General features: G+C 42.0%; 1 non-coding gene across 1 annotated transcript; it reads left to right on the top strand.

Moving 5' to 3' along the window:
• The first annotated feature begins 16,740 nt into the window (after positions 1–16,740).
• Positions 16,741–16,847, top strand: LOC148580466 (small nucleolar RNA R71). The gene has a single exon (XR_015899700.1). It is a non-coding gene; the product is annotated as a small nucleolar RNA R71 (small nucleolar RNA).
• Positions 16,848–17,061: the final 214 nt, after the last annotated feature.

The raw sequence follows: 17,061 nt of genomic DNA, 5'->3' as shown, positions 1-17,061 counted from the left end.
CTTAAAAGGACAAGCATACATGTAAGCAAGATGAAGATGGAAGCTAGAGACTTAGACCAACACACTTAGACCTAAACAATGAAATTTTAAAGGCAGAATTGAATGTTCCTAAGCTACTATGGAAGCATGTTCTATTTCATACATGATTTTCCTTATTTAAAACTTGAAAAAGATAGAACGAAGAGGGAACTCCACCACCTTTTACTCATTGGAATGCTTAAATCCCCTTGTTTCCTTTGTCTTGGGATCCTTCTTGATTGCTCGAATCCCCATTTCCTTTGCGTTTCCCGATCAACTTTTTCCAGAACCCAGCATCTTCCATCTTCTTCTTCAATGCTTCCTTCTATTGTTTCACCTTCCCCTCCTCTTGTTCTGTTAGGTCTTTGCGAACTGCATCATATCTTGGGATGGCAGGGTGCAAATTACGCATATGCCCAGCCACATAAGTCAACTTGGCCTGAGTGTTTATGCTAAACTCTTCCCGATGTAGCTACTATCCTTCATTGAGCACGCTGAACTCGTTGAATGCTTTCGTCTGAGCCAACTGACGTTGGTTGAGTTTTTGAAGGCGTTTGTCTTGACGCTCTTGCCTTTTAGTTACTTGATTGATTGCTTGGGTAAACTGGGAGTAATGCTCCTGTTGCTGCTCCATTTGTTGTTTCTGCCACTCCCTTTGTTGACCCATCCAATTAGAGAGTAGTTCTTCTTGACGATCCATCCTTTGGGCTTGAACGTGCAGTTGTTGTTCTTGTCCCTCCATATAACTCCTTGTTAGATCCTTAATGGCTCCTTGAATGTGATTCAGGTTTATATTAGTTGGATCATAGTACTCTTCTTGTCGGTCTTCTTCTTGATGAGGTTCTTCTTGGTGAGGTCTTCTTGTGAAGTTCTTTTCCTTATTTGAGGCCTTCTTTGTTGTTGAGCAGGTGCCACATAGGTTATACGCTGGAGCGTAATTAACCTCCCAGGGTTTACCCAACTTGGATTGCTATCTTCAAATACTACCTTGGCTTTCACACATAGTCTAAGGATGGTGCTGGGGTACCAAAGTCTAGCACCCAGGTCATTCTTCTCGGCTGAATCTTGGATTCCCTCAGCTATAATTTCGTGCACATTGATACCTCCACCCTTTATTAAGCAATGTACCATAGTAGCTCGAGCAATGTTGACCTCAGAATTAATTGAGGCTGGGAGGATAGATCTCCTCATGAGCTCAAACCATCCCTTGGCTTCTGGGATGAGGTCTCCTTTCCTAATGAACCACGGTCTCTTATCCGAGTACCTTTCCCAATCAGATCCTATAACACACATATCGTTCACAATTTCTTCAAGTTCATCATTGTCGGGGCCATTACTTATTCTTACTTGGTAACTGAGCTCATCAAAATGTGGCGATTTCAGCTGAAGAGTCCTTGTTATAGCATTGGGGCTGAAGTTCACCTCTGTTCCTCTCACGTAGCTTTTGAAGGTGGGGGTTGACAAACCCCAATTTGACGGTTTGTTTTGCCTTGGATTTAGAACATTTTGATAACCTTTTGTCACATTTAGCCTAAGAATTAGCATGGTTTTGTTATCTCTTCCATGATTGTGCTTAAGTGTAGAAACATGCTTTTTAAGCCTTATTTTGGTGAATTCTAATTTCTGTTTGATTCCATACGATGCCTTGATGTGTTTGCTAGTAATTTCAGGGTTGAAATAGGCTAGGCATGGATCAAAGGAAGCAAGGAAGGAAGCATACAAGTGGAGAGAAGCATAAAAAGTCAAAGAAGCAAAGTCAGCCATGCACGCGCACGCGCACAAGGCGCTCACGTGCACATTGCAGAATCGACCAAGGACGCGCACGCGTACCATGCACGCACGCGCCAATGATGGCACATGACCTCATTAATGCAACACGTGCCTGGCGATTTGAGAGGGTTTCTGAACCCATTTTTGGCGCCAAATTGCTAAGGGAAAGGAATAAAAGGATGAAGGATTAAGGAGGATCATCATTCATCACTTGGGATCATTGATCACTTTAGAAGTTAGTTACCAATTAGTTTTAGTTTTGAGTTTTAGTTAGTTTCTAGAGAGAGAAGCTCTCTCTTCCCTCTAGGATTAGGATTAGGTTTAGGTTAATCTCTCTTCTTAGATCTAGGTTTAACTCATGCTTTGATTCACTTTTCATTTACCAATTCTTAATCTCCTCCTCTTCCTCTTTCTAGTTGTGTGCTTTAATAATTGTAATTCTTCATTTTGTTTTGGATATATTGTTGTTCCTTTGTTTTCTTTCAATAATGCAATTTGAGGTAATTCATGATAATTGTGATTTCCTTGATTGTTGTTGTTAATTCCTTTCAACAATTGTTGTTAGATTTAATTCTTGTTGTTGATTTACTATGTTTTTTCTTTTGTGCCTTCCAAGTGTTTGATGAAATGCTTGGTTGGATTTTAGAGTAGAGTTTTATGTTCTTGGCTTGGAAAGGTAACTTGGGAACTCTTGAGCTACTAATGTCCAAGTAATTGATGATTGGGATTCATTGACTCTAGTTCTCACTAATTGAATTAGTGGAGAGTTAGGACTTATGGACTAGGATTGATATAGCTCATTTGACTTTCCTTTACTACTAGTTAGAGGATGATTTAATGAGATTAATCCTTGCCAATTCTCATATTGTGGTTAGTAATTAGGATAGAGACCCTTGACAACCAAACCTTGCCAAGACCATTTTGTGAATAAAGTTTTCCTACCATTTACTATTCACATTCCTCATCCAAAACCCCAAAATAAACAAGTCCATAACCAATAACAAGAACACTACCCTGCAAGTCCTTTGAGAGACGACCCGAGGTTTAAATACTTCGGTTTATAGATTTTAGGGGTTTGTACTTGTGACAAACAACTTTTTGTATGAAAGGATTAGTGATTGGTTTAGAAACTATACTTTACAACGAGATTTCATTAGTGAAATTCTAAACCGTCAAAAATCCATTCATCAAAATGGCGCCGTTGCCGGGGATGAGCAATGGTGTTATGTTATTGGTTATTGTACATATGTGAAAAGTGTAAATAGTTTGTCTTTTGTTTGTTTACTAGATTTTGTTAGTTTTATTTTGTTTTTCCATAATGAACTCTCACCACTTTGGCTATGAGTTTGGCTCTAATTGTGTTGTAGGGAATGTGAACTTCAATGCTAACATGTACCAAGGATGGAACACTCCAAGATGGGAAGAGCCTCAAGGAATTGATCACTCCTATTGGCAACAACCTCCGGATACTTATAGGTATAATTTCCATCCTAATGCATGTCAATCCAATGGCTATGGTGACTCACCTTGTGATTTTCAACAACCACCATCATATGCCTATGAATCTCACCCTCAACATGCACCTCAACCATTCTCACAAGCCTTTCATCACCAAACACCACCCTATGATCCATATCCATCACATAACCAATCATCCACACCATATTCTTATGGCCATTGTGAGCAAGAACCTTTAGAACCACCACAACCATATCAAGATTACTCCCAAGAACCACCTCAATGCACACCGTTTCCACAATTTTACCAAGAGAAACCACCTTCTTACCATAAAAACTCTCTCCAAAATAATGAACCTTCCTTTTCACCCCAAGCCCCAATAGACGATCCTCTCACTTTGTTACTCCAAGGACAAGAAGCCATGAAGCGGGATACACTTGAGTTTGTCACCAATTTGACCAAGGTGGTGCACACTTTAGCCCACCAATGCTTGAATACTCAAGGTACTTTCGTGACCGCATGTGAAAATTCAAAAGAAGAGCAAAGCATGAAGGAGAAATTGGAAAATTCGGTGGAGAAGGAGGAGTCAAATTTTGTGTTGGAACGATTGGAGGAGCCTATGATCATTGAAGAAAAGGAAGAGGTGGTCGAAGATTTAGGAGATGTTGAAAGTCCAAGGGAATGTAGCATCATGGAGCACTCTTCCAAGAAGCTTGATATTGATGTTGAAGAGGGTGCGCAACCTCCAAGGCATATCGTCGTTGGAGACTTGGAAGAGGCTTATCAAGAGATGGATTCAATCATGGATGAATTTCTCTCTACAATGGAATCCTCTCCCATTGGACATGGAGTTGAAAGTATAAAAGAGTGTGCACAACCTCCCATACCCTTGGTGAGCAATGAGAAAGAGAGCTACCAAGAGGAAAACGTTGGCATGGTGTATATTGAAATTGAAGAATATGAAGAGGTTGATCAAGAGATGACCTCGTTCATCAATGAATTTCTATCCAAAATTGAATCGCCTCTCATTAAACAAGATGAAGTTCTTGAAGATAACACCAAGCCACGTAACAAAGAGGATGAGGTTGAAAGTGAAGAAATTCATCAAGAGGTGGAAATACACAAGGAAGAGCACAAGGAAGTAGACCTTGCATTGTCTAAGTGTGGGGAAGCCTCTCTCCCCAAATTACCATCCAACACAACCTTCAAGTGGGTAAAATTCTTATCCATACGCTTCACTTTCTCGCTTGAATATGGCTTGATTGAAACGGATGGACAACTTAGAGCTCTTTGTGGAATTAAAAGCAAGAATGAGTTGTGTAGTGGTTGCAAGTTAGGAATTAGGCTCATTGAGGTCAAAGCTTCAAGGTATAGGGATGATGTTGGGACAAGAATCACTTTATATGGACCTAGGAGAAAGCATTGGTGGAGTAAAGAGAATTCTATGTGCCAATCACCTTTATGTCAACCGCTCATCCGACAAAAACATGAACCTCAACTAACGGATGGGTGTGAAGACAAGATATGGGATCCCGGTTCGCTATACGAAGATCGACTATGGGGACTCATATCTTGGGTAGAACTTTGCCCAAGCTTGACGAAACTGGTTGGAAATTCTATCAACCAAGTGAGAAGCAAGGATCCTTGGAGATTCAAGGATGAGTACAAACATAAGCCACCATGACAATAAGCATCTCAAGAATGTCCAACTTAAGGACTTAAACTAAAAGTGCTAGGTGGGAGACACCCCACCATGGTAAACTCTTTCCATTCCTTTTTAAATTTGCCTAATAAGTGATGTGAGTTACCATTGTAGGTAGATGTTTCATACAAATTTGTTTGTACAATTTAATTGTTAGCTTAGTCACATGCATGTCGTGTTTAGTAGTAGATGAATAATATCAAAAATTGCATTTTTGTGAATTCTATGATGGTTAAGTGAATAAGAGTTGCGAACACTAAGGGGAGCACTCAGCAGTTCTTTTCTAACATAAAAAAAAAAAAAGAGAGAAAGAAAAGAGCGTGGACGCGCGCGCGCAACGTGCGCGTACGCGTCCTGCCGCGCATGCACCACGAGCCACGTTCCAGAGAGTTGGGCCTCCCCTGGGCCAGCCTTGTGCCTTGAGCCCAATTCATTCCACGCTGACGCGCACCACACGCGTGCGCGCCTATAAGGCTATAGGGAACGCACCGCCCGCGTACGCGCATCTGCCGCGTACGCGTCGACTCGCTGCTAGACTTTCTGGGCCACTTTCCAGAGAGTTGTGCTGGATCTGGGCCTCTTTTAAGCCCCCAGCTCAAAACCACTCACGCGTACACACCTAGTGCGCGTGCGCGTCGATGCGTATTAGCATCGCCCAGGGCCACGGACCAGAGAGTTGGGCGTGCCTCAAGCCCACTCTACGCCCCTGGCCCAACTCCATGCACGCGTGCGCGCACGATACGCGCACGCGTCCCTCCCCATTTGCTCATCCACGCTTAAGCGCATTGTACGCGCACGTGTAGAGTCCACATTTCCTCAATGGGCGCGGACGCGCATGGTGCGCGCGCGCGCCAGTTCAAAAATAGAGATAACCCTAGCTCGCGAGGCACACTGCGCAGTCGCGCACCCCAGCCTCCACCCCCATCTTCTTCTTCTCCTCGCCCCATCTATCCTCGCAGCAGAGTCACCGGCCGCCGCCGCGCCACCCTCATCGCCGGCGACTCACCCTGCTCAACCTCACCTTCTCTTCCCCCTCACCCCCACCCATTCTCGCTCTCTCACTCTTCTCTCCCTCTCCCTCCTCTCAACCGCGCCGTGACTAACCCCTCCGCCGCCACCCCGTCCTCACTGCCGGCGGCTCGCTCCTCCCTCTCTGTTCTCCCTACACACCCTCATATCCTCCTTCCCTCTCGCCATCACCCCCCTCCTCCCTTTCGGCTCTTCTCCCTCCAGCCAAACCACCGCGCCACCGCGCCACCGTTCACGGCGGTGCCACTCTGTTTCTGCTGCCTTATCCCCCCCATTTCCATTTTCAATTTTCCCGGCTCCTAGGTTCCTGCTCCATTTCTGCTATCTCTGTTTTTATTTTCCCTTTTTTTTCATTTTTTCTGTTAATTCCTAGAATTGCATGATTAGTAGCATTAGACTGTTATATGTTAGGATTAGTTAGAAATACTTGCGGTTAGGTAGCTAGGACTGGATAGAGGATTCTAGGCCTGATAAGTGCTCCGTATGTGCTTACTTGCTGTTTGTCTGTTTGTATGCTGTATGCTGGTTTTGGCTTGCTTTTTATGCACTTCTTGCTGCCTGATTGCTATACCACTGTTGCTGTGCTTACTTGGTGCTGCTTTCTTACTGTTTGTGCTATTCTGTTATCCGGGAACGTCCAATTTTAAGCCGGAATGCTGCCCAATTTTCAAGGAAGTTAGTTTTCTTTTAATCTTTATTTCAGTTTTGGGCAACTTTCCGTTTCCTTTTTGACTTCCCGGATTTACACAATCATTGTGAACATGCACCACAATTTCTCGTTCAATTGAGCCTATATCTCATCATATCGCTAATCCACTTTTCTAACTCACTAATTTCTTTCACCATTTTACTTCCACTCACTTTTAACCCTCTTTAACAATTCTTTCATGAATATGATGATATTGGTGCCTTTTGCATATGAGATGTTACCTTTAATAGGATTAAGGTTTTGGTTTATTCACTTATGCTTACTTGTTCACTTTTACATATTCAGTGCGACATCATGATTGGTCTTTCATAATTGTATCCTGAACATGCTTTCTCGTTACATGCTAAATGTTTTATATATTCTATCACATTTTTTTTCAGGATGTCGGATAAGGGCAAAGCCGTAGCCAGCACCTCCAAAAAGAGAAAACACTCTACCCCCTCCACTCCTTCCATCTACAAGAACTATGCCAGAAATCCATTGCAGGACGAGGATAAAGAGAACCAGCTGTTGCCTTCTACCGATCCGGGCAAATTCCCCAATCTCTACTGTGAGCTTCGGTTTTCCAGATATCGAACCACGAAGCTTAATATTGAGAAGAAGTTGCTCCTACCTAATGATGTGAGACGGCGCATTAACGGTCGGATCCTTGAGTTAGGTATTGATTTTGTGGACCGGGATTTGGGTGACATCAACATATCTTGGGTGAAGGAATTCTACTGCAATTTTTTCCGTCCGACCTTGGATTCGGTTCAGGTGCGGGGTAGAGAGATTCTGCTCACCGAGGCCGCCATTGGGGAGGCATTACATTGCCGTCACATTCCGCTTGACCAGTGTGCCCACCATCAGGCTGAGATAGCCATCCATACCATGACATTTGATTATGAGGCGCTTCGGCGCGTGATTGGGATACCGGAGGCTTCATGGGTTATGGATGCGGGCAACACCAAGCCGAAGGGGATGTTATTCACTCATTTGACCAGGGAGGCCAAGACTTGGCAGATGATCTTCGCCCACTACGTCCTGCCTACCACCCACTTTTCTGAGGTCCCCATGGAGATGCTTCTGCTGATTGGGTGTGTTATAGAAGGGAAGGCGGTCTCCTTCCCTAGACTTATCCGACAGTGCATGTGGCGGGCGCATATTCGTGGCCTACTACCGTTTCCTACATTGGTCACGAGTATGGCAGCCCTGGCTGATGTCCCATGGTCGGATGATGATGTGCGTCCACCACCCGCTGATGCTGATGACAGGGAGGTTACTATCCCCTGGGGTGTTTGGGTGCACGAGCGGCCACCTGCTAGCCGCCGCTCTCGGGCTAGGGCTGCCGTAGGGACACCTTCACCACCAGCCCCTGCGGCTGGCCCATCATCTTCTACAGCCGCAGCTCCTCCACCATCTACAGACCCTCCAGCCGCACCTGAGCCTACATATCTCCTGGTCCAGCGTCTCTTCCGGTTCTTGGAGCGAGAGCGACGCCATGTCAGACGCCGTTTGGATCGGATGGACCAGGCACTTATCTCTCTAGGCGCTGAGCTACCTCCGCTTCCCGATTCTCTGGCCTCCGATGAGCAGGATCATCAGGAGGAGGACGCGGAGGCACCGGTTCAGCAGGATGCCCCTGACACTACAGAGCCACCTCGGACTCAGGAGGAGCCTGTTCCTCAGCCGGACCCACAACCACAGACAGAGCCAGAGCCTATCGTTGCACCTCCCACTGATCCTCCGGTTTAGCATCGAGGACGATGCTTGGTTTTAAGTGTGGGGAGGGCACCGGTAGCGTTATTTGGGAATCGGTGAACTCTTTTTCGGCCTAGTTATCTCATTTTGCACATTTTGTATATATTTTGATGCATTTCTAGTTGCTTTGGATACTTTTATTGCTTATTTTGGATTTTAGATATTTTGATGCTTTTGGATATTTTTAGATATTTTGGATGATAGATTCCATATTTTAGTTTGATTTTTCTTTATACATTTTTGCACATCTCCTTTTGTATATTCTCCTTTTAGTCTGTGGTTGTGATTAGAAATTATGTTTTGAGTGAAACTTAGTCACCCTTTTTGCATAAGAATTTAGTTTTGAGTGAAAAAGAAAAGGGTAAACTAAGAAAATTTTTTGAATTTTTCAATCACAACAATGCTTAGTCAAACATTGAGATTTTTCAAGAAAGTTTAAATATAGGGCATTAACCCAATTGATTGAAAGAAAATTTTTGAAACTTGCTTGAAATTCATACCTTATGAAGCATGTATTGAATTGAGAACACAAGCTTGTGAGACTTGAGCTTATTGATGTGGTTACATTTTATAACCACTTACTTTCCATTCTTGTGTGAAATTATTCTCTTTCCATGATTGTGATCCTTAATTTGCTTGATTCTATATATCCGTTTAATTCTTGTGTTTGTGCATTTATATGATTGAGGCCATTATTTCATTTGCCACTTACCCAAATAGCCAACCTTTTACTCTCCATTGTTAGCCAATTTTGAGCCTATGCTTAACCAACTCATTCTTATTTTAGCTCATTACAAGCCCAAGGCGGAAAACCAATGAGAAGTCCTTGTTTGGATCTTTGAATAGCCTAGGCTAGTGAGAGTGTTTATTATTCTAAGTTGGTGAGGCTTGGGAAAATTGGATAGGGTAGAGGGGACAATACACTTTTATGTTTAGGAATTGGGCACATATTCATGTATTAATCAAATGTAGAGACCTTATGCATTGATGTTCTTGTATTTAGTTTGAAAGAAGAAAAAAGGAAAAATATATAAAAAAAAAATGAAATGATGAAAAGAAAAAAAAAAAACAAAATGAAAAAAAAATAAATAAATAAATAAATAAATAAATAAATAAAGAGAAGAAAAATAGAAGGGGACAAAATGCCCCAAGGTGAAGTCAATAAAAAGGAATCAATGCATAGGTGTTGTGAATCAATCAAGAATGCATGAGTATGTAAGAAAAAAAAGTGAAGAATGGGTAATTAGAATAGCTTGCATTTGTATAGGTCATTAAATAGGTTAGGTGGGAGAGTCTATGCTAATCAAAGATTCAAATCCTAGTCCACTTGACCATAAATGATCCTACCTTGACCCTAACCCCATTACAACCTAAATGAAAGACCTCATGATGAATGTATGCACGCATTGAATAAATGTTGATTGTTAGAAGAAAATCAAATCTTGGAAAACATGATTAGAAGAGAATTGAGTGGATTAACCCTTAAACACTTGAGTGAATAGAGCGGATACACATCCGGTGAGGGTTCAAAAGTTCAATTACATGCATTTCACCTATATTATCTATATTCTTGCAAGTTTGAACTCCTTTTAACAATTCAATACAATTGTGGTTTGGACTTGGTCCTTATTACTTAGCTCTTGTACTTACACATGCTCTATTGGGAATTGATTTGTTTGAACTAAGCATTTCCAATTGCCTTAGATAGTTGCATTTAGATAGGACTCATATAGTTTAGTTGCATTCAATAAATGCCATACCCCTTAGTCCCTTCTTATTTTAGCATGAGGACATGCTAAGGCTTAAGTGTGGGGAGGTTGACAAACCCCAATTTGACGGTTTGTTTTGCCTTGGATTTAGAATATTTTGATAACCTTTTGTCACATTTAGCCTAAGAATTAGCATGGTTTTGTTATCTCTTCCATGATTGTGCTTAAGTGTAGAAACATGCTTTTTAAGCCTTATTTTGGTGAATTCTAATTTCTGTTTGATTCCATACGATGCCTTGATGTGTTTGCTAGTAATTTCAGGGTTGAAATAGGCTAGGCATGGATCAAAGGAAGCAAGGAAGGAAGCATACAAGTGGAGAGAAGCATAAAAAGTCAAAGAAGCAAAGTCAGCCATGCACGCGCACGCGCACAAGGCGCTCACGCGCACATTGCAGAATCGACCAAGGACGCGCACGCGTACCATGCACGCACGCGCCAATGATGGCACATGACCTCATTAATGCAACACGTGCCTGGCGATTTGAGAGGGTTTCTGAACCCATTTTTGGCGCCAAATTGCTAAGGGAAAGGAATAAAAGGATGAAGGATTAAGGAGGATCATCATTCATCACTTGGGATCATTGATCACTTTAGAAGTTAGTTACCAATTAGTTTTAGTTTTGAGTTTTAGTTAGTTTCTAGAGAGAGAAGCTCTCTCTTCTCTCTAGGATTAGGATTAGGTTTAGGTTAATCTCTCTTCTTAGATCTAGGTTTAACTCATGCTTTGATTCACTTTTCATTTACCAATTCTTAATCTCCTCCTCTTCCTCTTTCTAGTTGTGTGCTTTAATAATTGTAATTCTTCATTTTGTTTTGGATATATTGTTGTTCCTTTGTTTTCTTTCAATAATGCAATTTGAGGTAATTCATGATAATTGTGATTTCCTTGATTGTTGTTGTTAATTCCTTTCAACAATTGTTGTTAGATTTAATTCTTGTTGTTGATTTACTATGTTTTTTCTTTTGTGCCTTCCAAGTGTTTGATGAAATGCTTGGTTGGATTTTATAGTAGAGTTTTATGTTCTTGGCTTGGAAAGGTAACTTGGGAACTCTTGAGCTACTAATGTCCAAGTAATTGATGATTGGGATTCATTGACTATAGTTCTCACTAATTGAATTAGTGGAGAGTTAGGACTTATGGACTAGGATTGATATAGCTCATTTGACTTTCCTTTACTACTAGTTAGAGGATGATTTAATGAGATTAATCCTTGCCAATTCTCATATTGTGGTTAGTAATTAGGATAGAGACCCTTGACAACCAAACCTTGCCAAGACCATTTTGTGAATAAAGTTTTCCTACCATTTACTATTCACATTCCTCATCCAAAACCCCAAAATAAACAAGTCCATAACCAATAACAAGAACACTACCCTGCAAGTCCTTTGAGAGACGACCCGAGGTTTAAATACTTCGGTTTATAGATTTTAGGGGTTTGTACTTGTGACAAACAACTTTTTGTATGAAAGGATTAGTGATTGGTTTAGAAACTATACTTTACAACGAGATTTCATTAGTGAAATTCTAAACCGTCAAAAATCCATTCATCAGGAGTCCTGGTATTGTCTTCTCTGGCCACATTGACATAGAACTCCTTGATGAGGTTTGCATTTATCTTTGTTTCTGGGTTCATGAGCTTTTGCCAACCCTTCTGTTCAATCTTCTCTCGAATATGTGGGCACCCATCCTCGTTGAACTGGAATGTCAACTCTGGCAATATTTTCTTATGTTTTATCCGTTCAAATTGGAGCTCATGGGAGGCAGTCTTGAATCTTCCTTCATCGAAAGGAATGCTCTCCACCGGTTCCTTCCCCTTTCGCCTCTTGGAGCTTGATGATGCCATGAGTAGGAGTTGGTATGTGAATGTATTGAGGAGTATAGATTGATGATGGAATTCGATCGGGTTTAGATAGGGTGTAGTGGTGGACGAAATTGTGATCCTCAAAGTTAGTCTCTTTGTATTTGTATGAAATCAAAAATACCCCAAAGAGATCATGGTGTAATGAATTGGGATCTTAATAATCCCTGGTAATGGCATTTGAATTCACAACTTCGTTCAACTAACCAGCAAGTGTACTGGGTCGTCCAAGTAATAAACCTTACGTGAGTAAGGGTCGATCCCACAGAGATTGTTGGCTTGAAGCAAGCTATGGTCACCTTGCAAATCTCAGTCAGGCGGATTTAAACATGATACTTTATTAGATTAAAATAAACAATAAAAGGGATAGAGATACTTATGTAGATTCATTGGCAGGAATTTCAGATAAGCGAATGGAGATGCTTTTCGTTCCTCTGAACCTCTGCTTTCCTGCTATCTTCATCCAATCAGTCTTACTCCTTTCCATGGCTGGCTGTATGCAAGGGCATCACCATTGTCAGTGGCTACATCCCCTCCTCTCAGTGAATCATATGCTCACGTACCCTGTCACGGCACGGCTATTCATCTGTCGGTTCTCGATCATGCTGGAATAGGATTCACCCTCCTTTTGCGTCTGTCACTAACGCCCAACAATCGCGAGTTTGAAGCTCGTCACAGTCATTCAATCATTGAATCCTACTCAGAATACCACAGACAAGGTTTAGACCTTCCGGATTCTCTTGAATGCCGCCATCATTCTAGCGTACACCACGAAGATTCTGGTTAGGAGATCTAAGAGATACTCATTCTAGCTTATTTCATGTAGAACGGAAGTGTTTGTCAGGCACGCGTTCATAAGGGAGAAGGATGATGAGCGTCACACATAATCATCACCTTCATCATGTTCTTGGGTGCGAATGGAGATCTTAGAAGCGAAATAAGAAGAATTGAATAGAAAACAGTAGTACTTTGCATTAATCTTTGAGGAACAGCAGAGTTCCACACCTTAATCTATGGAGTGTAGAAACTCTACCGTTGAAAATACATAAGTGAAGGTCCAGGCATGGCCGAGAGGCCAACCCCTCTGATCTAAGAACCAGGCGTCCAAAGATCCTTAATACAATAGTAAGAGGTCCTATTTATAATAAACTAGTCACTAGGGTTTACATGAGTAAGTAATTGATGAATAAATCCACTTCCGGGGCCCACTTGGTGTGTGTTTGGGCTGAGCCTGAGTGTTGCACGTGCAGAGGCCATTTGTGGAGTTGAACGCCAGTTTCTGTGCCAGTTTGGGCGTTCAACTCTGGTTTTGGATCCTTTTCTGGCGCTGGACGCCAGATTTGGGCAGAAGGCTGGCGTTGAACGCCAGTTTACGTCGTCAATTCTTGGCCAAAGTATGGACTATTATATATTGCTGGAAAGCCCTGGATGTCTACTTTCCAACGCAATTAGAAGCGCGCCATTTCGAGTTCTGTAGCTCCAGAAAATCCACTTTGAGTGCAGGGAGGTCAGAATCCAACAGCATCAGCAGTCCTTTTTCAACCTCTGAATCTGATTTCTGCTCAAGTCCCTCAATTTCAGCCAGAAAATACCTGAAATCACAGAAAAACACACAAACTCATAGTAAAGTCCAGAAATGTGAATTTAACATAAAATCTATTAAAAACATCCCTAAAAGTAACTAGATTCTACTAAAAATATACTAAAAACAATGCCAAAAAGCGTATAAATTATCCGCTCATCATGTAGCTTGGAGGATTGTGTTTCGAAAGAAAGAAGAGAGAGATGGGTTGGACAGATAGTTGTATATGGAAAGGTTTAGAGTGGGAGGGGGGTCGTTATATAGGAGGATGATGAGAATTGAAGGGTGTAGATTGATAGAAAAGTCCAATGGTGGATGGTTGGGGTTTGGCATTGGATGGCACAAGGATCACCACTTTTATGACTTGATTGGTTTGGTCTCCAAGGTGATCCTTCTCCCAATCGTTGCATGGCAACACTTCCCAAGGTACTCCCCTGGAAGACAAGTGTGTAGTTCCCTTGGTAGAATGGCCAACCCTCCTTCCTTTGGTTGTCCCATCAGTTTCCTCTAATCCCTCCTTCATTTCCTATACAAGACAAAGGAATATGATTAATGAGTTTGAAAGTTGGCGGCAAAATTAGAAAGTGGAATAACTACTTTTTAAAATTTTTTTGTTTTTAACTAACTAAGTGATATTCATCAATGCAAACCAACTGACTATTTAATTGTCCATGTATGCAACATTAGTAACACCAAACTTAGTTTGTAGCCATGGGGTGTAAAAAAAAATTTTGTTCAAGGCTCTAAGAGTAACACAATATGAATTGCATTTATGTTCTCTTAGTATGCCTTGAACACCAAACTTGTTGTTCACTATATGTTGCATATAAGGAATCATTTAAGTGTTTGTCAAAGTTGATTTGGAATTCATGAACTTGTTTTATTAACTACTATTAAAAGGAAAGGATATAAAACATGGGTTGCCTCCCATGAAGCGCTTCTTTAGCGTCATTAGCTTGACATTTGGCCTTTGTCAGGGTGGTTGGTAGTGCTTCAAATCTTCCCCTCTTGTAGTGAATTTGTCTCCATTGGCTTTGTTAAGAAGCTCCACATGTTCCAAGGACAGAATTTTGCTGATGGTGTACACTTGAGACAGCTGAGATGGAATGGTGGGTAAATGAGGTGGAATAACTGGGAAATGGGCAGATATTACTTTATCCCCCGGAGAGAAGTCTTCTGTAGGGATCTTCTTGTTCCTCCATCCCCTTGGTGCCTTCATCCTTGTTTCTTTTAATGCTCTCCTGCTCCTTGTGGCTTCTTTTCCCAAGGAGATTTTGTTGCTGGTCTCGTATGACTCTGGTGGTTTTAGCTCCTCTTAGGTTTCCTTTAGCTGTGGTGGCTTCTGATTGTATTGCTTGTCAACCAAAGGGATTCCTAGGGCTATTGTTTGTGCTTCAGTGCTTGTCTCTTCCACCAGTGCTTTATTGTGATCCTCCTTTGATTCCTTGTTTTCTTGATCTGCTTCTTGTGAGGGTTTGAAGACTTTGAAGGTAAGTTATTCATCATGTATCCTCAGTATTAGCTCTCCTCGCTCCACATCTATAAGTGCTCTGGCTGTAGCTAGGAATGGTCTTCCCAATATTATTGGATGGAGGTAACTCTCTTCCATTTCCAATATAATAAAGTCTGTGGGAAGGAAGTAGTTCCCAACCTTTACCAACACATTTTCAACCACTCCTACTGCTTGTTTTTTAGATTTGTCAGTGAACCTGATGACTACGTCTGTGGGCATTAGCTCATTGATCTGCGGCTTCTTCATGAGGGATAGAGGAATTAAATTAATGCTTGTTCCCAGATCACAGAGTCCCTTATCAATCACTGTTTCTCCTATGGCACAGGGGATGTGAAAACTCCCCGGATCCTTCCTTTTTGTAGGCAACTCTAGTTGAATGAGAGCACTGCACTCCTTATTCATCACTATTGTTTGCCCTCTTTTGAGTGAGCATTTCCCGGTCAGCAGCTCCTTCATGCACTTAATGTATGAGGGCATTTGTTGGAGAGCCTTGATGAATGGTATGTTTACATGGAGAGATGCAAACATGTCGAGGAACTTTGAGTATATTCTCTTTTCTACACCACCCTTGAGTCTTTGGGGAAAAGGTGCATAGAGTTTCAGAATCTCCTTCTGTGTAGTTTTGGTTTCTTGGTTACTCTCTTCTTGTTTCTCTGCTAAAGTATCTCCAGAGTGTTCTAAGGGTTTGTTCAGCTCTTCCTCAGTCCCCTTATCACTTATAGTGACCATCTTGCATTCTTCCCATCTCACTTTCTTTGCTTCACCTCTCGGGTTTTTCTCCGTGTCACTTGGGAAGCTGTCAGTAGGTTTGGGAATCTTCTCAGAGAGGTATCCCACTTGAAATTCTATCCTCTTGATGGTGTCTCCCTGGTTTTTGATATTGGCTCGCACCTCCTCCTTGAACACCTTGTTGTCTTGGATTTCCTTGCATATGCCTTCAAGTAGAGTCTCAATTCTTGAGAGTCTATCTTCGGATGATGGTGAGTTGAGATTGGAGGGATGAGAAAGGCCATTTTGGTTTTAATATGGATGTTGAGAGGTATTGTTAGGTGGGTGCTGATATTATCTCTGTGTGGAATGTTGGTGGGTTGCATTGTTGTTGGGGTAGTGACGTCTCTGATCTTGGCCTTGACCTTATTGATTTCCCCTCCCAAAATTTGGGTGGTTCCTCCAACCAGGATTATAAGTTTTGGAGTATGGATCATGGGTCTGCCTGGGTGAATTCTCAATGTAGTTGGCTTGTTCCTGGTCACCCTCATCCTCTGCATTCACTCCTTCTTGAGCTACTGATGAGGTGGTGACTGCTGCCACCTGGTTCCTTTCCATCTTCTTGGTGAGGTCAGCCAGCTGCTTGGTGATCATCTTGTTTTGAGCCAGCAGCGCATCCATGTTGTTCAGCTCTATCACTCCTCTATTGTTGCCCCTTTCAGAAGCATAGAAGTAATCATTCTCAGCTGCAGTTTCAATGACATCTATGGCTTCTTCAACGGTCTTCTTCTTGTTCAGAGATCCCCCGGATGAGTGGTCTACTGCCTTCTTTGATTCGTAAGAAAGACCCTCATAGAAAATGTATAATTGCACCCATTCATTGAACATATCTGGTGGGCACCTTCTTGTTAAGTCCTTAAACCTCTCCCATGCTTCATAGAGAGTTTCACTATCTTGTTGCTAGAAGGTTTACACCTCAGCTCTCAACCTGTTGATTCTTTGAGGAGGGTAGAATCTTGCCAAGAATTTACTCACCACCTCTTCCCAGGTTGTCAGACTCTCCTTCGGGAAGGATTCCAGCCATTTAGCTGCTTTATCCTTGAGTGAGAAGGGGAACAAAAGCAGTCTATAAGTGTCAGGATGGACACCATTAGACTTTACAGTATCACATATCCTTAGAAAAGTGGTGAGATATTGATTGGGG

This window comes from Arachis ipaensis, chromosome B10 (assembly GCF_059453495.1).
Source record: "Arachis ipaensis isolate K30076 ecotype BB chromosome B10, ASM5945349v1, whole genome shotgun sequence".
NCBI classification, from domain to species: Eukaryota; Viridiplantae; Streptophyta; class Magnoliopsida; order Fabales; family Fabaceae; genus Arachis; species Arachis ipaensis.
The sequence above is the reverse complement of the archived record's forward strand: the minus strand, read 5'-3'. Positions and strand labels throughout refer to the sequence as shown.